Source organism: Lithobates pipiens, unplaced genomic scaffold, assembly GCF_037356315.1.
Source record: "Lithobates pipiens isolate NorthernLeopardFrog02 unplaced genomic scaffold, aLitPip1_a1.2 Scaffold_30, whole genome shotgun sequence".
NCBI lineage: Eukaryota > Metazoa > Chordata > Amphibia > Anura > Ranidae > Lithobates > Lithobates pipiens.
Genome location: NW_027507791.1, coordinates 2,695,245 through 2,708,546, shown reverse-complemented (window position 1 = coordinate 2,708,546; position 13,302 = coordinate 2,695,245).

Below are 13,302 nucleotides of genomic sequence, written 5' to 3'. Positions count from 1 at the left end.
GATCCCTTTGAGCCTTGGATATCTGGCTTATCTAACCGTGTTCTACCTCATTCATCCAACATCTGTATCGAGAGCAGTTCCTCTACATGCTCCATCTGCACTGGAGTGGGTTCCCTGATGACCATCTGGCTTTGGCCGATATAAGCCATATTGATCCATTGTTGTATGACAGGTGGGTCCACCTTGTCTGGTAAGAAGTGTGAGCTGCTGGTTACTCATTCTGGAAAGTTCAAGTGAGGAAGTTTCCCCAATCACCCACTCTTGATTTGCAGTTGATGGTTCCAATGCAATAATTCATCACTGATCGCTGGTTCCTGGTACTTATATTTTGAGATCCAAAGAATATTCGTCTTGAGGACCCCTTTGTAATGTCTGAGCCATCCACTGGGGGCTCAGTCATCTCCACTATCTCTGCTGCACTTTGATGATGTCAGAGCCCCATCACCTGATTCCTCCTCTTGTTTCTATTTAAACAGCTGCCACCAATTACTCATAGTTCGTGCTAGGAACCTGTTACCAGGCATAGTGCATGATCCACACGTTGCAGCTTACTACTGTATGTTTGGGCCGGACAGAGCCCCCGCTCCCTACTCTTCGTTTGGGCCGGACAGAGCCCCCACTCTCTACTCTTTGTTTGGGCCGGACAGAGCCCCCTCTCACTACTCGTTTGGGCTGGACAGAGCCCCACTCTCTACTCTTCATTTGGGCTGGACAGAGCCCCCACTCTCTACTCTTCGTTTGGGCCAGACAGAGCCCCCACTCTCTACTCTTTGTTTGGGCTGGACAGAGCCCCCACTCTCTACTCTTTGTTTGGGCCGGACAGAGCCCCCTATCGCTACTCCTCGTTTGGGCCAGACAGAGCCCCACTCTCTACTCTTTGTTTTGGGCCTTGACAGAGCCCCACTTCCTACTCTTCGTATCGGCCAATGAACGCCTCACCAACCTCTCTCACGAAGGCTAACAGTACATCTCTCCAGATGGCACTGAGTGTCCCCATCTGCTTATTTCTGCTCACTGCAAGTATACCTGTACCATATAAACTTTGTACCTCTGAACTGCATCTGCCTAACAGTCTCTCCTGTTACCTACGTTATGGCTGTATATAACCTCTCTAAATAAAAACCAATCAAATCTCACAACATACCTTTGTTCCTTTACCCTATACTTGCCCATATGGTGTAACCAATTAGCAACCTAGTATGCATGTAAGTCCGAAGCTGTGATCCACTACAATCACTTCTAGCACACTGCCTGAAGCATTACACCCTTGGATATCTGGCTTATCTAACCATGTTCTACCCCATTGATACAACTTCTGTATCAAGAGCAGCTCCTCTACATGCTCCATCTGCATTGGAGTGGGTTTCCCTGATGACCATCTGGCTTCGGCCGATGAGCCGATGTCCGTGATAGGCGGAACACTGACTGCTGGGAAATTGAGTGTTCCGCCTATCACAGGCGGAGGCGGAGGCGGAGGCGCGGCTTTTGAACAGGGGAATGGCCGCCAGGGCGCCGACGAAGAGCGGCGATCCTGGCATGGGATGACACGGAGGCTCGGGACGGGACGACACGGAGGCTCGGGACGGGACGACACGGAGGCTCGGGACGGGACGACACGGAGGCTCGGGACGGGACGACACGGAGGCTCGGGACGGGACCGGACGGAGGCTCGGGACACAGGTAGGCTGGACACACAAGGCTGCACGGACACACACACACACACACACACACACACACACACACACACACACACACACACACAGGGATGGATGGATGGACACACACACACACACAGGGATGGATGGATGGATGGACACACACACACACACACAGGGATGGATGGATGGATGGACACACACACACACACACACACACACAGGGATGGATGGATGGATGGACGCACACACACACACACAGGGATGGATGGATGGACACACACACAGGGATGGATGGATGGACACACACACAGGGATGGATGGATGGACACACACACAGGGATGGACGGACACACAGGGATGGACGGACACAGAGGGATGGACGGACACACACAGGGATGGACAGGCATATCTCACCCTCGGCTTATACACGAGTCAATAGGTTTCCCAGTTTTTTGGGGGTAAATTGGGGGCCTCGGGTTATGCTCGGGTCGGCCTATACTCGAGTATATACGGTACCTGTCCAACAGTCCTTCACTGGCACCGGTATCTCCTTCTGAGTGCTGGGCTTCTGACCCCTTCATTGGCCTACAGCACTGTAAGCTGAGCTGCGCATGCTCAGGTTACAGCACCGTGGAGGACAGTGAGCAGGCAGGTAGGGGCATTTTATTGTAGAAGAGAAACAGTTGTGCATGTCTCTTCTACTTGCTTGGAGCTTCTTACAGCTGGTTGCCTTAAGGTGGTTGTAAACCCCAGACATAAAATGTGAACAAAGCTTAATCCATCTATAGTGTGTACTTAACTCAAGTAAGAGCACAACGTGTCATTCCTCTGCTATTAGCATGAGTCACTTCTGACAAGTTTTCCTGATACCAAGAAAAAAAAAAGCGACAGGGGAGGAAGCTTCAGTTCATTGATAGCCTCAGCTCTGTTCCTGTGTGGTTCATGTGAACCTGACAAAGGTGAAACGCGTCGGGATGAGCTATCCCTTCCTTATATGTTGCTTCATGTACATTTTATATAAGTGTATGATGGTTACCAAACATTAACACCATTTATACTGTATACATACATAAGAAGAGACCTCTATCCTCAGGGGTGCTTTGGGTTTGAATATGAGTTGTTATAACTTTCTATGGTTTTAAAAGGGATGTATATCCCTAATATCAAATTTGTTAAACAAATTTTGTAATAAAAAAAAATCACTTTTAATCCATGACTGTGTACTGGTAATCATCCTGAGAGGGGGTTCAACACCTTTAAAGTCCAATTTGTTTCTTCTTTTTGCATCTGTTCCCATGTGCTGTGTGAAGGGGGTGTGTCTCTTCCCTCCAATCAGCTTTCTGATCTGCAGTGTGTAACTACAGCTCCCTTCCCCTTTTTCTGCTGAACTCTCGGACAATCTTTATAATTCAGCACTTTGAATGAATGCAGAGAAGTGAGGGGGTCACAGATAAACAGGTACAACTTGTGTAGGAGGATTTGTTCCATCTCTGTGTGTATCACCTCAGGCCAGTCACTTCACTGGGTATATGTGAGGGTTTACAACCAAGCTTTTTTTTTGGGCATTAAAAGAAGAAACAAGTTATACTTACCTGCTCTGTGCAATGGTTTTGCACAGAGCAACCCCAATCCTCTTCTTCTAGGGTTCCTCGCCGCCACTTCTGGCTCCTCCTCTTTTGGTGAGTGCTCCTATAGAAAGTTGCTTCCTATAACTGCATGCATACGGGCTTGCTCCCAAGCTGCCTTGTCTGTGTCCATTGACACACACTGTGCAGCTCAGCCCTGCCCCCAGATCCCTCGTCACAGAATTTGATTGACAGCAGCGGGAGCCAGTGGTGACAGGTGTGTTCCGGAATGACTAGCAGGTGTGTTTCATCATTACAGGCAGGTGTGCTCAATCCTCATCAGCAGGTGTTTTATAAGATCATTGAGGGGTGCACTCCATCATCACTGCCAGATGTGTTCCAGGATCACCAGATTACAAATTGCTGTAGTACAGAATATTTCCTGTATGCTTCACAAGGTTCATATTTCAATGGCAGCTGATGTCATATAACCACTTGCTTACTGGGCACTTTATCCCCCCCTCCTGTCCAGACCAATTTTCAACTTTCAGCGCTGTCGCATTTTGAATGACATTTGTGCGGCCATACAACACTGTACCCAAATGAAATAATTTTTTTTCCCCACAACTAGAGCTTTCTTTTGGTGGTATTTTATCACCTCTGCGGCTTTTATTTTTTGTTAAAAGAAATGTAAAAAGACCGAATTTAAAAAAAAATTATAATATATATATTTTTTTTTAGATTTTGTTATAACATTTTAAAACAGGTAATTTTTCTCCTTCATTGATGTACACTGATGAGGTGGCACTAATGGGCACCAATAGGTGGCAGTGATGGACACTGATGGGTGGCAGTGATGGCACTGATGGGTGGCAATAATGGCCACTGATCGGTTACACTGATAGGCAGCACTGCTAGGTGGCACTGATTGGCACCACTGGTGGGCATTGATAGGTGGCACTTGTGGGCATTGATAGGTGACACTCGTGGGCATTGATAGGTGGCACTGGTGGGCAATGTGGGCACTGGCAGGTGGCATTGGCAGGGGGTACTGATGGCACATATGAGGCAGATGTGTCTCCTTCCTCTTCAGAACGGATGTCCCTTGCAGATAAGCCGGTGATCGGCTTTTTTTTCTCCTCATGCTGTCAGCGTGAGGAAGAAAAAAAAAAAAACAATTACAGAGCTTTTGTTTATATCATGTGATCAGCTGTCATTGGCTGACAGCTGATCACATGGTAAGGGGCCCGTGACAGGCCCCTTACTCGGATCTGTGATCACCCGAGTCTCAGTGACTGTGTGATCACAGCGAACGCCCTGCAGGGGGCGCGTGCAAAGGGGTGGCTGTCATATGACAGCCTCCTGGAAATTCAGGTCCGTGCTGTGGCCACCACTCGGCTATAGCGCAGACGTCAAGCCGTTAAAACTCTTCTTTTTTTTTTACTTGTACCCACAGGTAAGCTTATAATAAGGTTTACCTGTCAGTACATTGAATATCTCCTAAACGTGCATCCTGCTGAATACAGCTTTGCGCATGAGCAGAGCTCTCTACATTGAAAGCACATTGAGTGTGTGCTCCTTGCAGAGAGCGCTGTGTTGAGATTGTGACTCCCCTGCACATGCCATTTAACCACTTGCCGACCGGCTCACGCCGATATACGTCAGCAAAGTGGCACGGGTGCACAAAATCCCATATGGGTATGTCACCTCTTTAAGAGCCACCAGAGGGCTGCACGGTGGGGGGACCCGATGAGCACGGTAGCCTGCGGGCCACGTGCGATTGCGTGCACAAGCGCCAGTACGGGGATTTGTGTGTGTAAACACACAAATCCCTGTGCTGTCAGGGTCGAGGAGACATGTCGTTTGTTCCTAGTAAATAGGAACAACGACACGTTTCCTCTCTTACTCAGTCCTATCCCCATACAGTTAGAACACACTAAGGGAACATATTTAAGCCCTTGATCGCCCTATAGTGTTAACCCCTTCCCTGCTAGTGACATTTACACAGTAATCAGTGCATTTTTATAGTACTGATCGCTGTATAAATGTCAGTGGTCCCAAAAATGTGTCAAAAGTGTTCGATCTGTCTGCTGCAATGTCGCAATCCCGATAAAAATGGCAGATCGCCGCCATTACTAGTAAAAAAAAAAAATGCCATAAATCTTTCCCATAATTTGCAGACGCTATAACTTTTACGCAAACCAATCAATATACGCTTATTGCGATATTTTTTACCAAGAAATTGTAGAAGAATATATATTGGCCTAAACTGATGAAGAATTAAAAAAATTTTTTTTTTTCAAAATTATCGCTGTTTTTTTGTTTATAGCGCAAAAAAAATTAAAATGTAGAGGTGATCAAATACCACCAAAAGAAAGCTCTATTTATGGTAAAAAAAAGGACGTAAATTTTGTTTGGGTACAACATCGCACGACCGCGCAATTACCAGTTAAATCAACGCAGTGCCAAATTGTAAAAAGTGCTCGGGTCAGGGAGGGGGTAAAACCTTCTGGGGCCGAAGTGATTAAATGGCTGGAAAGTGCAAACCCGGGAGGTAAATAGGGTGAGGATGGAAGTGCCTGCAGAGGTGACAACACGTTACTGGATGGCTCAGTTTATAAGATAAGTCCGTCATAATGTGCTAGTATGAGGTGCATACAAGCACATTATGGTATTATATTGCAGGTTCCCCCGTTTTTTTTTTTTTAACTGAGTTTGAGTTTAATTCTGCTTTAACTAGTTGCACACATTGGACATGCTGCACACGCCCAAAAAATGTCAACATTGTACACAGGGCATGTGTAGCATGTCCATTCTCTCATCCCTGCTTCTGTGACCTCACCTCCCAGTAAACCATAACTGTTGGTTGTGATTAACCACTTCAGCCCCAGAAGGATTTGCCCCCTTAACGACTAGGCCATTTTTTGTGATACAGGACCGCGTCACTTTAACTGACAATTGCGCGGTTGTGCGACACTGCACCCAAACAAAATTCACGTCCTTTTTTACCCACAAATAGAGCTTTCTTTTGGTGGTATTTGATCACCTCTGCGGTTTTTATTTTTTGTGCTGTAAACAAAAAAACAACAATTTAAAAAAAAAAAATGTTTTTTTACTTTCTCCTATAATACATATCCAAAAAATATATATTAAAAAAACCAAATGTATTCATCAGTTAAGACCAATATATATTCTTCTACATATTTTTGGTAAATCGCAATAGGCGTTTGGCAAAATTGGTTTGGATTGGATTGGATTGGTTTGGCAAAAGTTATCACGTCTACAAGCTATGGGATAGATTTAGAGACTTCTATTTATGTTTTATTGTTTTTACTGGCAATGCCGGGACTGGGACATTGCAGCGGACAAATCTGACCCCAAATTACACTTTGGGGACCAGTGACATTACATGGATCAGGGCTATAAAAGTGCACCGATCAATGTAAAAATGACACTGGCAGGGAAGGGATTAACACTAGGAGGGCGATCAAGGGGTTAAGTGTGTTCCCTGTGTGTGTGTTCTAACTGTAGGGGGGATGGGCTGGCAGGGTCATGACATAGATCGCCCCCAGAGGAAGTCACAAGGGTGTGACGAAACTAGTAGGAGGAGCGTGGAGGGCTGACGTATGAGGAAGTGATCGGGAAACTTGCTCTAGTGTCACAGACGGAGGGAACACTGCCGACCGGTTCCAAGGTGAAACCACCGTCTCCACACAGAGGTTGATTGCATAGAGGCTGATTTTTTTTAATAATGGAAATGTGAGTGTATACATAGCGTTTTGATCGTTTAATACATTTTTAAAAAGGGTAAAGCACTATTGCCAGTTTTTACTTTTTGGCTATTATCACAAATGCTTTTATTGTAAGCTCTGAGGTGAAGGTGCATCCGGTGGAGGGTGCACAAGGAGTCATATACACAGAGGTGGATCAGAGTGAAGGTGTTTTCACAGCATCTGTGTTTTTTTTTTTTCTAACATATATTGGACTATACTATTGTTTAGAATCACCAAAGATTGGACTATTCACTATTAATTGATTGCTTCACAAGCACATTGTTTTCATTAACTGTATTGTATATTAATTATATAATATTTAATTTTCATCAATTTACTTAAATTGTCATATTATATGATTGGGAGTTCATGTGAAGGTGAGAGCACTTTACTGAGGAGTTGGAGGTTGCATTGAGCACTTTACATATGGGGGGGGGGGGGGGTCACACACACATTATTTTATTTTATTATTATTAGCGCTACACTCATTTGTCATTTTATTTTTCATGACATAGATCACAGTTCCCGATCACTGGGAACAGTAGATCTCTGTCATGTCACTAGGCAGAACGGGGCATCACCTTGTTTACAGTTTACAGTTCTCCTTTCTGCCTCTTCTCACCATGATCGCGGGTTGCTGGCGGACATCGAGCCCGTGGGCGCACTCCCACGGTGCACCTGCTATCCTGCCTGCGCGGTACGTCGGTTCGTGCAGGAGAGTCGACTTGCTGCAGTATATCTGTGTGAGCTGGTCAGCTAGTGGTTAATCAAAGCCGGTGTTCTGTCATATAGCGCCCGGCCATCTAGACGTGTCCGCCCCGTACTGTGCAGGCACAGTGCTTGCGCAGTACGGAGCAGAAGGAGATTTGGAAAATCTCCGAAGATGAACGGTGCCTGCACCGTGAGTCGAGGTGCAAGCCCCACCATCCGAGTGGACATAGGGCTGCACATATTAGAGGGCCCTTCGCAGGCTCGCTTCGCTCGGCGCGCTTCGGGCACAGCCTCGTGGCGCTCAGTTCTTTTTATTCTAACGCTATGTCCACTTGGATGGTGGGGCTAGAACCTGGACTCACAGCGCAGGCGCCATTCATCTTCGGCTATTTTGAGAATCTGTGTGTCCTGTGTACTGCGCATGCGCAGTACACAGCGGACACTATCCGATGGGGGACATTATGTGATAGGACACCGGCATTACAGTATACTCAGCAGCTCTAGCTGTCAAAAAGCAGTCTTAATCAGCTTTTATAAATAACATTGCTCCAGTCTGGGATTATATAAAGATACAAAGTAACATCATTGTTAAATTTGTATCATTCTGTTCATTCATCTGCAGATTAAAAGAATTAATTTAGATCTGCAGATGATGTCAGTTAAAGCAACCTGACAAGTAAATAATACATTGATAAAATGTTCCTCTTGTTTAACCCCTTATTAACCCTCAATTTATTCTAATCAGCCCTAATTAACTCCTTATGCACTGTACACGCAGTTGGAAATTCAGACGGAAAAGGTCAGATCGGATTATATTGTCGGAAAATTCGATCGTGTGTGGGCTCTATTGGACTTTTTCTGTCTGCAATTCCGCCTTATAAAAAATTTGAGAGCAGGATTTCAAATTTTCCCACAAAAAAATCCGATCTGACTTTTTCTGAATGTTTGTAGAGAATTCCGATCGGACAAAGTGCCACGCATGCTCAAATCAAATTACGAGACCACAGCTATTGGGTGCTAGCCTCAACGTAGTCCCGTCATAACGAACGAATGTCCCAGTGTTCCGAACGATTGGATTTTCTGGCAACTTTGTCTGACCATTTGTATGCCAGTTTAGGACAAGATCCGTTGGAAAAAATCCGACAGATTTTGTTGTCGGAATGTCTAACCGTGTGTACAAGGGCTTAGTCTTCTTCTCTCTTTAGATATTATTTCCCTGATGTTTTATTTGCTTGTTTCGGTTTTATGTCATTTAAACGTTGTGTTTGTTTTGTTTGTTAAAAGTTTTACATATTTAAAATCTATTTACACATTTCCCTTTTAAAAACCTGCAAAATTGAAAGAAAAAAAAAAATCTATTATTTGTTAATAGCTTTGTACCACAATCATACATTTTAATGTCAATATAAACAGAACAAATTACAGAATAAAATGTGCACATTTTATGTGCAGTAACACTATTTAGTTTTAAACTAACATTGCTCAAAAAAAAAAAAAAAGCGCGTTTTATTTTGTTGCATTTTATCATCTAATGCCCCGTACACATGATCCAAAATTCCGCCAGCAAAAGTCCGATGTGAGCTTTTGGTCGGAAACTCCGACAATGTGTATGGTTCATCAGACTTTTGCTGGCGGAATGCTAGGACTGTGACATCATAAGGGGGCGGGGTCACCATGTGACATCAACCGGTGACCCCACCCCTTGTCCCTATATAAGTCGCCGCACACCGCGTCCCTGGCATTGCGGCCAGAGAGAGCGTCGAGTCAACATGTCAAGGAGGAGGAAGAAGAAGAAGAAGAATGGAAGGCGGTGGTGGCGGCGGCGGCGGCAGCGACAGAAGACCGGGCCACCTCTAGTAAAAGAGCTGGAAGAAGAAGCGGTGGCCCACCAAGAAGAACCGAAGAGGGGGACAAGACCCCCGAAGTCAGAAGAAGAGGTGGTGGCGACAGAAGACCGGGCCTCCGCTAGTAAAAGAGCTAAAGGAGGAAAGCGGAGGCCCAGCAAGAAGAACCGAAGATGGGGACAAGACCCCCGAAGTCGGAAGAAGACCCCCAGGCGGCGAGAAGACCCCCCCAAGACGGAAGACCACCGGAGCTGTGCAATAAATTATTTTGAAACCTTGTGTTGTGTTTTATTTACTTTTTTTTCACCAGGTGAATGGGTAGGGGTACATGGTACCCCAATACTCATTCACATAGGGTGGGGGGCCGGTATCTGGGGGCCCCCTTCTTAAAGGGGCTCCCGGATTCTAATAAGCCCCTCGCCCGCTGCCCCCGACAACCAACTGCCAGGGTTGTCGGGAAGAGGCCCTTGTCCTCATCAACATGGGGACAAGGTGCTTTGGGGTGGGGGGCTGCAGGGTGCCTCCCTTCCCCCAAAGCACCCACTCCCCATGTTGAGGGCACGGGGCCTGGTACAGCTCAGGAGGGGGGGCACTCGCCGTCCCCACCCCCTTTCCTAACCGGCCGTGCTGCGTGCTCGGATAGGGGTCTGGTATGGATTTTGGGGGGACCCCCACGCCGTTTTTTTTGGCGTGGGGGATTCCCCTTAAAATCCCTACCGGACCTAAGGGCCTGGTATGCCTCCAGAGGTGGAACCCATGCCGTTTTTTTTTTAATTTGGCGTGGAGTTCTCCCTTAGGATTCATACCAAATACAGTGCCTGGTATTGGCGGGAATCCAATTCAGATCCCTGCACCAGTGTCAATGTCAGCGATGCTTGTCGCTTATCGGGAAAGGAAAAGAAACATGGCTCCCGCGACGGGGCTCGCAGGGTGTCAATCTCACCGATAAAAGCGGCAAGATTGACACAATATCGCGGTCACCTACTGTAAGAGTCTGTAGCTTCACCTTACCTTAAAATGTGGATATCTTATGTAAAAGTAACCTGGACTGTAACTGATAACTGCTGAAGAATGTCTTCCATTGTTACTGCTGCATTATTCTTCTGCAGAGTAGACAGGGTTAAACTTTATATTCATTAATGCAGAACTGCAGCAGCCACCTTTAAGGAGACCACTTTGCAATGCTTATCTATGGAGTGTCTCCAGTGCAGGGAGCAACCTTCTTGGGTGAGGTCTAGGTGAAGGACGGCAATTGGCTGAGGTAAGAGAGGAGGAGAGAGGAGTCAGAAGAGGGTTTACAAGCAAGGAGCGTTTTTGAGAAAATACTGGGCTGCAGGCTGAACATGACCCTGGCATAGCTGACCACAGTTGGGTGAGACCTCAGAGAAACAAAGACACTGCTCATTGTGCAGGACTGTCAAGGCTGGGCTCAGCCCTTCCTTCTCTGAGCTGGCCGCTCAGCTGTTGGCTAATTGGCAGCTCCTATCTCTCCACAGTTACTCAGCTGTTGATGATATCCTGCCCGTCAGTCCTGCCAACTTAATCCGTCCATTCCAGAGGATCTCTGCCTTCGCCTAGGTCAACATCCCAGAAACTGCGATCCTGTTCAAGACTTGCTTTGCTGACATCCCTTCTGGCTCCAGATCCTGCTTGCTGTTCCACTACATTGATCCCTGACTTCTGGCTTGGCTGACTCTCCATTCAGGGTTACTGAACTTTGGCTATGTTTTGACTACATTTGTTCTTTTTACTTTTATTATTAAACAAGTGTGATTTAACTGTACTGTTGTCTCGGGACTGATTTCATGGTTTCTGACAAGGACCTGCTTCAGAGAACCTGGGAAGCTTCTCCCTGGGAGGGTGTGAAGTGTGATTTGGATGTCTGCTATGATCAGACTCTACTAGAGAGCAATCACACTACTTGTAAGGAAAGAAAATGGGGACTATCTCAGAAGGATTGAAAGAGAGAAATCACAGCATCTCTTATTCCTGTCTGAGGCCTTGAACTGATCCAGACTATGTGTCTGGAGACCCAGAAGAGGACACCTTGGGTCTGAGTAGAGACTAACATTGTACAAGTTAATCTGTCTGTGTTCTGGGAACAGTTGTCTTTTCTTCAAGGGCTTCAACTTTGCTTGACAACTTTTTTTCTTCACTCACTGGCCAGTGGGACAAAACTAAGACTGTTAGAGCAAGTTACTGAAATCAGAGTAAACCATTTCAGTATAGAAGAGAATCCTGTACAACCTAAGAGTAGGGCTTTGCGCCCATGTTCACATTGGGCAGATTTGGTCAAATTGCATGCCAAATCTGAGCATATATCTGGCAATGGCACAGTCCGAATCAGTGCGACACCGACTTTGTGGCGCCGCACCGCTTCCCAAAAGCAGTTCCTGCACTACTTTTGGCGGCTTCGGGGTTGATTTCAATAGACATCTGTGCATGAGCCTACACAGATGTCTGTCAAATTGACCCCGAAGTTGTACTGAAATGCCAGTTTGAAATTGTATGAGTTAAGCTGAACGATTTCAAACCCGACGCAAGTGTGAACCTAGCCAATCAGACTTTGCAGTACACTGCAAGGTCTACATACAGTCCACTGTCCAGGCAGCCTTCCCTTGTAAAAAATCTCTGGCTAATAATATTTTCAAAATCTATCTGCAAAGAAAAAAGTGTATACTTACTATATCCTCATCTTCTATATCCCTGGATGTGACATGTCTATCCTTCCGGGTAGATACCTGGGAAACAGTGAGTATCCCAAATCTTGCAAGAAGGGGGGGGGGGGAGCAAACAAACTGAAAAATTCTGAAAAAAAAACATCAATTGCAGCCTCACTGTGCCCATTCAATGCAGCCACTGTGCCCATCAATTGCTGCCACTGTGCCATCAAATGCAGCCACTGTGCCCATCAAATGCAGCCACTGTGCCATATCAAACGCTCCCACTGTGCCATCAAACGCTCCCACTGTGCCATCAAATGCTGCCACTGTGCCATCAAATGCCACCACTGTGCCCCATCAGATGCAGTCACTGTGGCCATCTTATGCAGCCACTGTGCCCATCTTATGCAGCCTCACTGTGCCCCATCTAATGCAGCCTCACTGTGCCCCATCTAATGCAGCCTCACTGCACCCCATCTAATGCAGCCTCACTGTGCCCCATCTAATGCAGTCTTACTGCGCCCCATCTAATACAGCCTCACTGTGCCCCATCTAATGCAGCCTCACTGCGCCCCATCTAATGCAGCCTCACTGCGCCCCATCTAATGCAGCCTCACTGCACGCCATCTAATGCAACCTCACTGCACGCCATCTAATGCAGCCTCACTGTGCCCCATCTAATGCAGCCTCACTGCGCCCCATCTAATACAGCCTCACTGTGCCCCATCTAATGCAGCCTCACTGCGCCCCATCTAATGCAGCCTCACTGCACCCCATCTAATGCAGCCTCACTGTGCCCCATCTAATGCAGCCTCACTGCACGCCATCTAATGCAGCCTCACTGCATCCCATCTAATGCAGTCTCACTGTGCCCCATGTAATGCAGTCTCACTGTGCCCCATCTATTGCATCCCTGAGCCTCACTTGCTTACCTTACAGGCAGCTCTGCTCGGGCCATGCGTTCCACAGAGCTAGCAAAACCACTTCCAGTTTCCCTCTGCAAACTTGAACAGCAAAGCTCCCACCTGTACTCCCTCTATGGACGGGCCGCCACTGCAAGCCAGTGCAAGAGAGTTCTCTGGATTTGA